The following is a 14373-nucleotide window of genomic DNA, read 5'->3' on the forward strand; positions in this document are numbered from 1 at the left end:
CTGAAAAACATCCCCACAATTTAACTCTGTGCTGGACACTTCCAATTGGTTTAAAACTTCTCCTCACTCAGGGAATTGATGAACAATCCTACAGTTCTACCTCTTGTCTCATAGGTGCTTCTGAATTTAATGTACTGTGACTGGTTAGTTAAATGGGAAACATGAAGTTAAGAACACTGGCTGAAGATTAAACTGGCAGAAACTGCACAAAAGTTATCAGCCAAAGACTATGAAAAGATAAACCTGTGACTACAAGAACACCATTTTGTTAAGTACTATATGCAGTGGACATATGCTAACCAAAAAACCTACCTAAGCATGAAGAAAGATGATGTTTCCTAAATCACAAGTAATTATGATTTTATCTAGGGCACTCATTATTCATTCATTCATTTCAGAACTACATCAGGAAATTCAATGCAAATGTATAAATTGCTTAGGAAGAAACACTACCTAGATCCAGGCAAAACCATAATGAGATTGTACACACAGACACACTCCCAAAACACCTTCAAAAATAAAACTACTCCAAGCTCATTAAGTTCCATTTCCTTTTTCATTAACTGAACACCACTTGCCAGCAGCTCTTCAGAGCTTTTAAATATCACAGAAAAACATTCAGACAAATTCACTCTGGGCCTCAGAACACAAGTGCTGTAATGGAATCCAATTCAACCATTTCAGACATGCCCATCTTCATTCTGTGCTCAAGGGATACAGCAAAAAGGGCCCTGTGACCTCAGAGCTTGTACAGGGCCTGTGCAGGCTCCCCTGCAATCTGGAAAAACAATTTACTTCCTCTAACAACTCTCAACTGCTCCTGCTGGAAAACAGAAAAGGTTCAGCAATACCTGCAACAGGTCAACAAAGTCCCAGCCAGGAAGACCACAGGAACTGCTCACTGCCCTCTGGGACACCTTGTGCTATACCAAAATCAAGTGAAAAATCCCAGCTATCCCTAAAACTTGCCTCAATAAAGCCCATTATTGGTCTAAAGAACTGGTGCTGACATAGAGCTGTTTTCCTAAAATGAAGTTATAACACAGAAATGCCACCCTTTCTACTGGGACACAGCAGTGACAATGAATGTCTTGCCAAGGCATCTCCTCTCTTCCACAGGCTTATCCCTTCCAATCTATTCAAATAAATACAATTTTTTTAGATGGCACCAGAGAAACTCCTACTGTGCTCACTTTTTTCTAGAATTCCACCTTAAATCAAAGTGAAGAGCTCTTCAGAGAAGACAAGAACATAAATGATATGAACCAACCTGTAACTGTCAGCAACACACCTGGCCTGATGGAGAGGAAACCTGGGAGAACAGCTCTGACTTTCACTACTTCCCTTTTCAGCACAAGTTGCTGAAAAAATTCAATCTTAAATTGCTCTCAAAGAACCAGCAAAACTGATCAGATTTAAATTGGGGGGTGGGGGGGAGGGGGCAGAGGGATGTAATTTTTTTCTCTTAATAAGTTTTGAAAACCACAGCCTACTACAGATTTCCAGATTTCACTTTGAACATCTACTAAGCTAAGGAATGGGAATTTTTCCCAAACAGTGCTATTGCCAAAATATATTTAGAATCACTATTAACAAAACATAAAGCACTTACTCAAAGAATTTGACTTTGAAAAACAAATATTTGCAGTCTCAACTACCTCGGTGGCCACTGCAAACCCAGATGTGGCTGCTTCAGTTTCAGCACACTGTGCTTGGTGCCCCTGCCACTGCTGTAATGCCAAACACTGCCTGGCATTGCTGTGCCACAGCAAAGGCTGTAATGCCAAACACTGCCTGGCATTGCTGTGCCACAGCAAAGGCTGTAAAGCCAAACACTGCCTGGCATTGCTGTGCCACAGCAAAGGCTGCAATGGCAAACACTGCCTGGCATTGCTGTGCCACAGCAAAGGCTGTAAGCCAAACACTGCCTGGCATTGCTGTGCCACAGCAAAGGCTGTAAAGCCAAACACTGCCTGGCATTGCTGTGCCACAGCAAAGGCTGCAATGGCAAACACTGCCTGGCATTGCTGTGCCACAGCAAAGGCTGTAAGCCAAACACTGCCTGGCATTGCTGTGCCACAGCAAAGGCTGTAAGCCAAACACTGCCTGGCATTGCTGCACCACAGCAAAGCCTTTATGGGCATTTCTCTCTTCTGAGCTTGGCTGTAAGAATGTGACATTAAAGGGAAACCCAGAGAGTACTGAGACACAGATTCCTCAAGGTGCTCTCATGTTTTTGAAACCTCTGACACTTGAGTGCTTGAGTCACCTTAGTGAGACACCTCTGAACAGCGAGGAAATCAAATTCCAGTGACCTCTAACCACAAACCTTGAGTGAATGCCTGGAACAGCTGGAGCAATTCAGCTCCACCCTTCTGTCCACTGGAGCCTCACACCAACTGCAACACCACTACAGCTCATTCCCTGACTGATGCTGAGCTCAGGGAAAGGATCAGCAGGTTCTGAACACACTTGACTCCCCTCAGATAAACATTTTAAAGCATGAAACCTCTTAGTGAATATAAATATACTTGTAAAATCTGAAAACCAACAGTTTGGTTATTTGGGAAATGAACACAAAAGGCCTAACTTAGCAATTTAAATGCAAAATGAATGAGCTAGAATAAAACAAAAAAAAAAATCTCAAGCAAAAAAAAATCTCCCAAAAACCACAATTTAGATCACTTTGTAGGAAGATGGCACATTTAAACTAATGTGCACATTAAATGAATAGACAAAAATTACATGAAGATTTGTAATTCCACATGCACAAGGGCAACTCAAATTCTAATAACTGCACTTTGGTCCAGCTTACATAGTCCAGTTTGACATTGGTCCCAAACTTATTTCCAAGTATGGCTGAGGACAAAATGTAGGGAAGACTAATGTAATAATGTACCACTAATGAGTTGGAATCTAGTTAATTGCCCAGCAAAGCTGAGCAGTACATTTGTAGGTTCATTTATACTAATGCTTTAACACAAAGAATTCCTTACTTTAAGAAAAAATAATATTCTCCCTTGCATCACAAATATCCTTTAAAGAGATGAGGCACCTGACAGCTATTTGTCCAAACCTGTTGAGCCTGAAATCACCATGTGGAAATTTAAGTATCACAAATTGTCAACACTGAAGTTCACTTGTGAAAATAATATACCACCAAGTTAGAAAAGCCTCACCATCTCTGGAGCACAAAAATGTGATTTGGTGTCCTTCCTACAATGAGGGAAGTCTAGGCTTGTTCAACTTCTTGTTTAACAGAGCTCCAAACTGGATGTTATACTGAACATATCCCTAATGTTGCCTTTAAGTATTTGCATAAAAATTCGGTTGTTGTGGGGTTTTTTTTCTTTTTCTTAATTAAGGCATCTTAAGGACAGGGAAAACCGCAAGGTTATTCAGTTTCCTGAAATTCCTCCTGTTACAAAACAAACTTAGAACTACGTTCTGATCTGGCACGACAAGCCCAAAAAACAGGAACAAACTTCTGCTGTCTACAAAATAAGAAAAAAAAAAAAAAAAAAAAAAAGCCCCGCTCCGTTTCAACATCAATTCCTCTTCGCGCGGCTGCAAGGGGAAACACGCGGGCCGCACCTCGCGGGGGCGGCCGGTGACAGCTCCCGCGGGGTCCCGCACGGCCCGGCCCGGCCCGGCGGAACGCACGGGCGGCCCCAACGTTTAGAGATCAGCAGAGACCAGAGTGGGGGAGCGAAGAGCCAGAGATCGTCCCGCCCGAGCGGGCCCGGCGCAGAAGGAGGAAGAGCCGGCGCAGGGGGCGGGCCGGACCGGGCGGGGCGGCGCAGGCCCGGTCCCGCCGGGGGGGACGGGACGGGCCGGGGGGGACAGGCCAGGCCAGGCCAGGCCAAGCCGGGCCGGGCCCACCGGGCCCCCCCGCCCCGAGGGCGCCCCCTAGCGCGGGGGCGGACCCGCAGCCGGACCCGCAGCCGACCCCGCGCCCCTGAGGCGCCCCCCCCACACCCCGCACCGCTGCCCCTGCCCGGCGCGGAGGCCGCGGCCGCCAACCGGCCCAGCCCGGCGAGGCTCCGGGAAAGCAGCAGCAGCAACGGCGGCGGCGCGTCCCGCCCACTCCGGCCCCGATACCTGAGCGCTGCCCCGCGGTGCCGCCGCCGCCGCCGCCGCCGCCGCCGCCGCCGCCGCCGCCCCCGGCCCCTGCTGCCGGCCCCGCGCACCCCGCGGCGGCCGCGATCGCTCTGGAGGGCGCACACTTTTTTGCGTCACCGCGCTGCGTCACGGCGAGCGCGTCACGGCCCTGAGGGAGAGGGGCGGGGGCCACGTGTTCGGCCGGCCTGCCGGGAAAGGGAGTTCGCGCGAGGCGCATGCGCATCCCCGGGAGCTGCCACCGCAGGGGTGCTGGGAGCTGTAGTTCGCGGCGCACGCCGCCATTGCCCAGCGCCGTCGCTCCGGGCGGAGCGGTCGGTGCTCCACCAGGCGCTCTCGGGGAGAGGGGCGAAGCTGTTGGCTCCACGGCCCGGCGTGACACGGAGGAGCCGCCAAGCAGCAGCTGTCGGCCCCGATACCCGCGTGTCCGCCCCGATAGCGGCGTGTTGCTGGGCACGCCGCCATCCACCCTGCAGCCCCACGGCGGGACCATCAGCAGCTGCGGCTCCTCCTCCTTTCCCAAGGCTGGACATTGTTCGCTGTGGTGTTCACCTCCAGCTGGACAGCGAGGTGTTCCACGGGGAGGGGAGTTTGCAGGAGAGCTCGGATGCCGGCTCCTTCCCCAGAGTGATTCCTCCTCCTATTTCCAACTCGGGAAGGAACAGCATCCTGCTGCCTCACACTTAAACCAGGGCTGGTTTTGGCAGCTGTAGTTAAACCCCACAGCGGAACTGAGCACCCCCTCCACCCTGCCCTGGACTATAACAAAGGAGGAAGAGAAGACTCTCCTAAGTGTCTCAGGAAAACTCCTCTTCCCACGTTCCCACCCTCCCTGCAGCTGCTCATTATGAGCTCCGGAGAGCTCATCCGCTGCCGAGTCCTTCCCCCCACCACTGCAGAAGGGAGTGCACCTGCCTGCCATGGGAGAGTCTGTGCAAAGAAACCCTTCAGCGCTGCACAGCCCATCCCTGGGTGCCTTCCACATGCAAAGTCCTCTGTTCCTCTGGGATTGCTTCCCTTTGTCGGTTCCACAGTGGGAGTATCCCTGCTCTGTGTGCTTTACAGTGGCAATGAGCTGTCACTCTGCACAGCCCCTTGCCCCGCTGGATCGAGAGAAGATCCACGTGCTCTCAGCGAAGTTACCACTGCTGAGGGGAAGGAAGATCTGGAAAAGCACACTCTCTCCTCACCCAGGCCCTCCTGGCTGGCTGCAGCATCAAAAGTATCAGACCTGCCTGCAGCGTTATTATCCAGGAAAGATCACCACATCCACAGCTGCACCTTCTTCTCCCCCTGCACGGCACCTGGGAGCCTCGAGGCAGCCGTGGGGCTGTTCAGGAGCAGCTGCAGAGGTCAGCATTCCCCTCCTCATCTCCACATTCAAAGGGCTGAGAGCAAAATTAGGGTTTGCAGTTCCTGCCATATCCATGGTGCACTGGAGAAAGGGTCACTTCTCAGAGAAAGTGGTGTTCAGTTCCCAGCTCACCTGAGCAGGTGAGGAGAGTCAGAGCCTGGCACATTGCTGGCACAGGGCACAGCTTGCAGCCACCCCCTGGCTCTGCCACAGCCTCCTCTGAAATGCTCAGGCCTCCAGCTCCTGCATTTCCACACCTCAAAGATATTTGGGAAAGATTCAGTCCAACATTCTTGGTTCCCACAGGGCAGGTGGGAGTCCTGCTGGCTCACCTGTCAGGAACAAGACAGCATGAAAGCAATGAAATCCCAGTTTGTGCTGCTGTGCTCTAGTAATTGTCCAGGTACTGGCAGAAGCCTTTCTCATGGAAGAATAAATATTAATAAAAAATGAGTAAATAAGGGGAAAGAGGGCCCTCTCTCTCAAGGAAAAGCTTCATAAGCACCATTCCTATCTTAAGATGCCCCACAGTGTCCACATTAATCCATTTTCTTGCACTGCAACTGCATAAATCCCTGCCCTGGGCAGTGCTTGCAGAGGTAGAGATTCTGCTACCACACTTACAACATTTGACTGTCAGTCTTGATTAACTCCATGATAATGAGTGCAACAGTGGGAATCCTGCAGCACTGGGTGCGGTGAGTAAGCCCTCACCCTCACAACAACACTTCACCTTAACGATGCATTTGAAGGGAAAAAAGCCACAAAACAAATGCAAAATATGGCTGTGGGTTGCAGAGCAATAAAAACGAGAGGCCAGCAGTGAGCTGGCACCTCTTGCCCTGTGAGATCTTGTACCTGAGAGAGAGACCTGTGGTGTGCAAGGAAGGGAAGGTTCAGCTCCATGAGCTCCCCAGCCAGAAGAACAACATATTCCACAGGATGGCCACCTGACAGTAACAATGACTTATAGCTGAGTCACAGTTTGAGGCTCCTCGAACAAAGGAACCACTTCTCCCTATTGCTGTCACATCCCAGATCACCTCACAACACTGGTTTACCAGGAGAGGATAAACCCATTTCATGGGGCCCTAATAAACTTCTAGACTTAAGGACAATTAGCTGTGGGATCAGAGGAGGAACAGCACTGTGAGAGAGGCCAGGAAGACACAAATTGTGTTTCCAAAGGATGCCTTGAGTATAGCCAGGGGTGGAAAATTGTCTGGAATGCTTCATCTCTGCTGGCAAAGGCAGAGAAGCCCAGACCCAGGCTCCAGGCTGCAGCTTCACCTTCTGCCTGAACAGACCTTCACTCTGAGAATGAGGAAAAGGTCATTATCAAAAAAGTGACAACACTCAGAGATGCCTCACTACAGCTGCCCTATGAGGAGAGGGCAGGATGGATTCTTTAGGCTTTTAGGAGTGTTAATTGCTCACCTTGACCTCCAACACAGATCTACAGTGATAAAGTTTGTTAACTTCCTACACTTAACCTGTAATTAATTGCCACATCCTCCTGCGAGACTCAGTTTGCTTGTCACCGTGTTTCTCCCTGCAGCTGAGCTCCTGTTGAAGGGCAGCTGTGACAGTGCTCACTGACCCAGCAGAACCAGCCTCTGCAGCACAGTTTTGCTGTGTGACTCATAGCAGGTGAGCAGTGAGCCCAGGAAGAGAGTTCAGTCCCTTCCCAGCACTCTGGATCACTCTGCAGCTGCAGCTGCACCCAGCACCCGGCTGGATTTCCCAAAGCATCCAGGGAAGGGTACAATGCTGGATTTCCCAGCAGCATCCAGGGAAGGGTACAATGCTGGATTTCCCAAAGCATCCAGGGAAGGGTACAATGCTCGATTTCCCAGCAGCATCCAGAGAAGGGTACAATGCCGGGGCCTGAGCCTTTGGCAGGGTCTGAACCTGCCCTGCTCAGCTGCTCTAAGCTGAGGGTGTTTCTTTGCAACGCCCATGCCCCGGGGGATCGGGATCCGGGCGGGAGGTCAGACAGTCTGGGGAGCTGCACCTGGAGCAGAGCTCACTGCCAGGGCAACAGAGGAGGCCAGCGGGCTGTGATGCACTTCTGTGCCCCGTGCCTTCCCCCTGCCACCCTGCCAGTCTCCTGGGTGCCTCTGGGAATCTGGGGAGTGGCCAGCAGGCACAAAACCCTGACAAAAACGCCTCAGTTCCAACCCCAGGACCATCTATTGCTCTCCTAGCCTGGATCTGCCCAAATAGTTCAGAAGTGGGTTTATGAGGTGTGAAGCACATAAATATCTGCAATGATACCACTCATGCATAAAGGGCTTTAAACACTGTCTAGATTGCCCCAGAGCATCTGACTGACATGTATCTAGTGCTAAATTTTCACGTTGTACAAAATTATTGCCTGATGGATTAATTATGGGCATGGGTGACCTGCAAGCTGGCAGCCAACACCCCTCAAATGATCTCCCATTTCTTGCCCACATCACAGAGACTGCAGTTAATACAGTAGAAAGAGGTACAAAGGTAGGAAAAAAGGTACAAAGTAAAATAAGCAGGGAAAAGCTGTTCAGTGGGATCCCCTGTGCCTGGACAGACTGAGCAGAGCAAAGGGCTGCAGGCATTGCCGCGGGTTGCCTGCGATCCAGGTGAGCAAATGGGGCAGAATCCGCGCACCGAGTGTTCCGATCATTGATGTGCGACAAGGGAATAGCTCAATCACTAGGTGGCACACCGGCATCATCGCACCACACCAGCGTCCTCTTGGGAAGAGAGGAAAAAGCTCAAAATAGCCCAAAGCAAAAATTAACAAGCAATCATCCGGGGCCGAGGTGCTTAGAGGAGCCATCTGTGTGCTCACATACACAGAGCAAAACCACCCAACAACTGGAGAGAGATATCAAATGTAAAAGAGCACGCAAAATGTGTTCATTCAATCGAATTGTGCCTGCGCTCCTTTGCTATTTCTGAGTGACGGTGGGAAAGGCAGGGGAGGCTCGCTCATCAATGGAATGCAAAGAGGAAACACACGGAGGGCAGCAGAGGCGGGCGCTGATCCAGGGAATAGAGCTGCCACCTTTTCTGAGAATTATGCCTGCTCTAGTGTGTGGAGAGAGCACTTGGGGTTTCCTTCCAGCAGAAAAGGCCAAGCAACGCTCAAGGAGAAGTTTCTCACAGAGTTACGAAGACCGGGGAACAGTGACAGCAGGCTGATGGCACCTACTGGAAGAGGATTTCAAGGGTGGTTGTTTGTGGGAAGAAGAAAGAGTGATAGAAGAGTGATAGCAACACTTCTGGAGCAGGTTTCTCTGGGCTGGAGCTAAAAAAAGGCTAAAACAACAACACAAACTAGCACCAGCTAAGCTATTTACGAGAAGGGGCCATGGAGAGACCTACATTTTGGCAGTGGCTGAGCTACAACTTTGTCCTGTTTTACTACAGTAGATCAGTAGAAGCAGCTCACTCTTGAAAGTATCAAGGACCTTCCCATGGCCACCTGCCCTAACTCTTCTGGACACTGACAGGATCTGCAGGAGCTGCCATCAGGCAGGTGCTCCCCAGCTCTCCTGGTGTTTGCATGGATTCAGCAGTGCAGACACAGGCTCCCCAGCCAGCTCCCCCTGAGCATTTAACCCAGACTGAGACAGAAGCCAGATCTATATCTAGGAACATGGAAATGCAGAAGAATGTCGTTCATCAGCTCAGATACTAATGAGAACATGAGCAGGCAAAAAGCTCTCTTCCAAACAGGCTGGTGCCAAAACTCTCCATTCAGACACTCAGTGTGATGCCAAGAGCACATAACTCTGCCTAGCTGAGCATCTGAGTGACAGCACATCTGCGTTTGCAGGCTGAAAGTCAACAAAAAAGTTAAACAGTACAAAGTGATCAGTGTTGCATGAAGTATACACTGCCATGCACCTCTGGCTTGCAGTAGCATGGCCCCCAAATCCTCACCATGCTGCTACTGCAGTCTTGCTCAGAGCTTTGTGCTCAGCTTCTCACACACACACAGCAACTTCAAGCAGATTTTCATACCTCTCCTTTTCCCTAAATTGCTGAAAAATGGGGTTACTGGTGTGTCCTGTGATATATGAGCTCTCCAGGGGTACGAAGCTATGAAAGGGAAGAGCCTTTGGGAGACTGGAAGTGGACAGATAAACCATGCACAGAGAATATACAAGGGAGAACATGAGAAAAGTGGGGGGCAGTTAGTACACAGAAAGTGACATCATGGCAACAGGACATCATTTCCTGACTAAACTCATTTCTCTAACTGGGGAATGTTAAAAGTTCATTTCAGGCACTACACAAAATCCCTTGCTAGTTTTTGTGGTTTAACAAGGGTTTTCCCTTTTTAAATCTGTTTTGTTACTCTAGCAAACAACCAGCAAAGGAAACTCTTCATACAGAAGGAAGCGAGAAAAGACTTTGCACAGCACACTGTGAAATGCCTGCAAGACTGGGAATACAAACACACAAACACACTGGGAATACAAACAAATTCTTCCTTATGTTTTCCAGCAACAAGGATCTTAGGGATTACTTGCAACAATAGAAGCTTTTAAAACCAAAGACTAAACAGAACCAGGGAGAAGTAGCATTTTAAGACTACTAGCCTTTTTAAGGGGAGAGTGGGGTTTGTTTTGGTTTTTTCCGGTTTTTCCTTTTTTTTTTTTCCTTTTTATCAGGCCTTAAGTGCAGATTTTCCATCTGCTTTCTTCATGACATCTCTCTATAGGAGTTAACTAGGTCAAGTGCATTTATGTCTCAGTTTTGATGCACATGGAAACAATAAGCAAATTTCTGAAAGTGGTCTATAATGGTGGCAGATACATGTGCAGATGGTAACTTTGCATTTATGAGTTATTTTGTCACAGAGGGATTCCACCAAGGGTCTTAATAACAACTGTGTGGGTTCATCATAGGTAACCCTAAGTTTTGGCTTGTCCATGGTGGTGCTTATGGCTCTGGGAGCTCCACAGACATTGACTGTGCGTGGCCCCACTGCAGGCACTGCCCAAACATGGGACCTGGAGCACTGTAAGGTCTGAACACTTGGCTCTCACATTCAGCCACACTTAGGAAAAAGCTCTGAAGCTCCCTTAGCACCATAAAGCATCCAACAGCATTTGGATGGGGAAAATCCCCAGCTGAAATGAGGTGATGGAAAGCTGGAGGGGGTCTGTGCTGGGATTCACCCAGGACTCATGCCCTAAGTTTTCCTCTGCCTTGAAATAGGTCATGCCTTTTCACCCTGAAGGAATGACTTCCTCTGGCAACACCTGTCTCTGTGCTGCCCTGATCCTGAGCAGCCTCTGCAGCCCCAGAAACACTCTGGGACAGGGATATTTGAGGCAGCCTCCTGAAGCACCAAGCACCTCCAAGCCTGGGTACCCGGGAATGCAGGTGGGCCTTGCAGCACATTGTTATTGGTACAGATCCAGATTTCTGACATTGTGGTGACTTAACAAGGTTCTGGTTCTGCTGGTGAACTCCCACAACCAGACAGCAGCACCAGCTCAAGGCTCTTCCCTTCCCTCTTCCACTAGTTCCCTCATGTAGATGAGAGTGTCTTTTCTTCCTTCCAGGAGCTTCAGATCCCCAGTCAGTGGAGAGGGAATAGAGCAAGAATGAAGCTTCATAAATTTTCTTTGCCCAAATAAATCAAAAGCACCTGGCAATATGGAGGAAGGGAAAACACTGGATTTTTAGGAATCAAATTGGATGCCAACCCACAAGGGAGAAAAATCCCACTGCCTCCCAGGGCACAGCATGCTCTGTTAGCAACTGCAGGGACATACTCATGGGCTTTGGTCTCCAGGGAACCTTGTTTGTGAACATTTAGCTGCATTTATAGGAGTGCTGGGTACTTTATATGGTAGTCTGCTCCTTTGGGAACGTAGATAAGTGCTGTATCCTTATCCTTATTCTAAAACCAGCATTGATAAATGATAACCAGAAGAATACCTGAATGTCCTCTCTGCTTCTAGAGCTGGGGTTTAAGGGCAGCTCAGGTGTGCAGTAATGGCTGCAAGTGACAATAAATGGGTGATGCAAAGCTCTGCATTTCCATTCAGTTTGAACACCAGTCCGATGTGTAACACACACACCCCCCTCCCTGTGATGTGAGAGGTTTCTGAGAAAGACACATTATTGCCATTTCTGGGTGCAAAGGAACAACAAACTATCAAAAACCAATGTCATCAGTCAGCAGTTACAGAGAAGCGGATACCATTCACTGCCTGGGAGTGCACTTGATTCACAATTTGCACTGTGCATTTACAGCTACGTGTCTGTCTCTACCCGCTGCAATGTGACTGTCAAATTGCAATTAGAAACAACTAATTGTGAAATAGGGACATTTTGGAGGAATCATTTTGGCATACCCCAGTTAAGAAATTTTTTCCCCCCAAGATTGTCTTGCCTCTCTTTTCATCAAGTATTCTCCAGAGAAAAAAGATAATTTTCAGTTATTGTACACACCAAATCACCAGTACAACTGGATAGGATCAACTGAATTTTCCCTGTATTACCTTATTTCACAGTCTATATTTGTGTTTAATGTAACATTTGCATGCTTATCATAATTTCATTACATTTAATGTAGTACCTGGGCAGCAGTCTTCAGTGTAGTTTGCAAGGAAAACAATGCTTTAGCCTGAAGAGAAGTTAAAAAGATGGGAGGACACAATGAGAAGTATTTATTGCTTTTACAGGCTGTTTGGACAGCAGAGCTCACAGGAGATTTTAGCAATAGGGATGCAAAGCTTTAAGCCAGGAAGGAGGAAGGAGGTGTGTTTAGCCACTCTTCAAGGCTAGGATGCTATTTTCTATAAATCAGAGTTTTGCACTGTGGCTGAGAGTACCAAGATTTATTTTGCTTTGTCTTTGGATCGTGGGAGTAAAATGCTGGTCTCCTTGAAATATGTGGGATGTTAGTGACTAGGATAATAAAGGCCAGATTTCACCATAGACATTTTGAATTCTCTTCATCCCAGCCTCTCCCAGCAGGCTGGCTGGAATTGTTCCCAGCCTGTTTTGTAGCAGAGAGGTGCAGCAGGCCAGATGAGCTCCTTGAGACACAGCCTCCTCCCACTACTTACTGTTAACTACTGTTACATTCTCCTGGGGCACAGAAAGCTGCCATGGGCAAGGAGAGAATCCCCTGGAAGATGCATCCCCAAGGGAGAGCTCCAGGGAACAACATTGCCTGCTGTGGAAAGTTTTACGAGCGAGCTGCGGTTACCCACCATCCAGATGGTGAATATTCAGTGTTTGCTTTAGAGCAGCATTTCCAGATCCAACCATGCAACTCCCCATCTCTCCCTTTCACCAAAAGAAAAGGGAATGCTGAGGTCTCACAGCTCCAGCTCTTCTGAACCAGTTCCCTCTTTGCCTGGACTTGATCAGCATCACTCTCCTTGGAAAATGGGAAAGGAGGAGGAAGAAAGAAGCTTTCTTCCAGGCAGGTTCACAAAACCTTTTGTCTTGCTGGACTGGTTGCAGGCACCCCACATTTACAAAGAAAAGTTTTTGCTCCTACTTTTAATGCAGCTTTTCTCCCTTGATCCTCTCTGGCTGAACCTTTGCCAAGACTTTAGTAACACATAGATTTTGCAGTTGGTGGAGTTGTACCCCTTACCCTGTGCACATAGGAGAATATGTCAGCCTGCAGACACTATCAGATTCCAGAGCTTGTATCTTCCTTCCTAAGGAAACAGTGTCTGAGGCAGGGGGGTTTGCTCAGTTAGGAATAATCCCCAGGAAGAATTCAGCACTGGCTGAGGAGGATTTGCTGGAGGGAGGGCTGTAGCTCCTCTCTTCCCCATGTAAGTGTCAGGTGCAGCATCCACATCCCTGAGCTGTTTCTTTCTGGAAGCATTCTGACTACACCCTGTGCTTCAGCCACAGTCACAGCATCCAGATCTGCCAGGTCTGATCTGTGCCTCTCATCCCATCTCAAATCACTTGGTGCTGGGGAGTTGCTGGGAGTACTTGTGTCCCAAACATCTCTTGGGAATTCAGCAGTCTCCTTCCCACGCAGACACCAGCTGGGAGCAATCCACTCCTGCTCAGCTCTGCACCCAGACTGTACACAAGCAGTTTTAAATCCAGGGTGTGGACTAGCTGAAAATGACTAAGAAAATGAAAGATGACTAAGAAAAACAAGCTTGTGTGCTGTGGAATTATCTCCAGCCTGAAACAGCTGAAGAGCTCTGCAATTCTCCTGCAAAGCCCTGAGAGAGGCACAGATCTGATAACATTGAGGCACCCTGAGAGCCAGAGTCCCTGCCTCCAGCTCATCTGCCAGCAGATGTGCCAAAACACCTCCTCTGGCTGCTGGTCTTCCAGGAGGCTCTATCAGTGGAAAAACCTGCTCTGCCCACTGCTCTTCACTCCTCTGGAGCAGGGGGCTGTGCAAGGAGCAAGCAGGGCTGGCAGCTCCTCTGCCCACACCCTGTCCATTTGTGACTCCATGGCAGAGTACACCAGGGCTGTGGAAGTTGGAGGCAGGTACACACAAACATGTCTGGGTAAACTTCACTCCTATCACTTGGCTGATTTCTGACCCTCTGCATCTACAGTCCTGCCATTGTCTGCCTTCTTCTGTCTCTTCTTGTGTGGTTTTCCTTTAGTTTTGCCCTAATACTTCATGTAATTCTGGTTGCTATGCAGGGTTTGCAGGCTCAGCTGCCTGTAACAACCCTCTCCATGGGTGTGTGCAGCTTGGCTGCAGTGAGAGTACTTTGCTGAATAATTTGCTTTTTTGTTTGTATAGTTATTTTAAATGCTTGGAAATAAAATAAAGCTGTTACTGATACCTTTCCTCTCCTAATGCCAATTAACTTCAGCAAATTAATCAGTTTCAAAACCATCCTTTATGTGGTCTAGACCAGAGTGCAGACAGGAATACAAACTGTATG

General features: G+C 48.8%; 1 protein-coding gene across 5 annotated transcripts in view; it reads right to left on the minus strand.

The window, feature by feature from the left end:
• The window catches only part of DCAF1 (DDB1 and CUL4 associated factor 1), a 48036-nt gene extending 43785 nt beyond the window's left edge, over positions 1–4251 (minus strand). For all 5 annotated transcript variants that reach the window (XR_011681199.1, XR_011681200.1, XR_011681201.1 and 2 more), the window contains exons 1-2: positions 4151–4251; positions 4102–4120 (exon numbers count right to left, since the gene is read on the minus strand). The gene's annotated coding sequence lies outside the window, so the exon portion shown is untranslated. The remainder of the gene's footprint in view (positions 1–4101; positions 4121–4150) is intronic.
• Positions 4252–14373: the final 10122 nt, after the last annotated feature.

Source organism: Agelaius tricolor, unplaced genomic scaffold, assembly GCF_023055355.1.
Source record: "Agelaius tricolor isolate 1412-34295 unplaced genomic scaffold, bAgeTri1.0.p SCAF_14, whole genome shotgun sequence".
NCBI classification, from domain to species: domain Eukaryota; kingdom Metazoa; phylum Chordata; class Aves; order Passeriformes; family Icteridae; genus Agelaius; species Agelaius tricolor.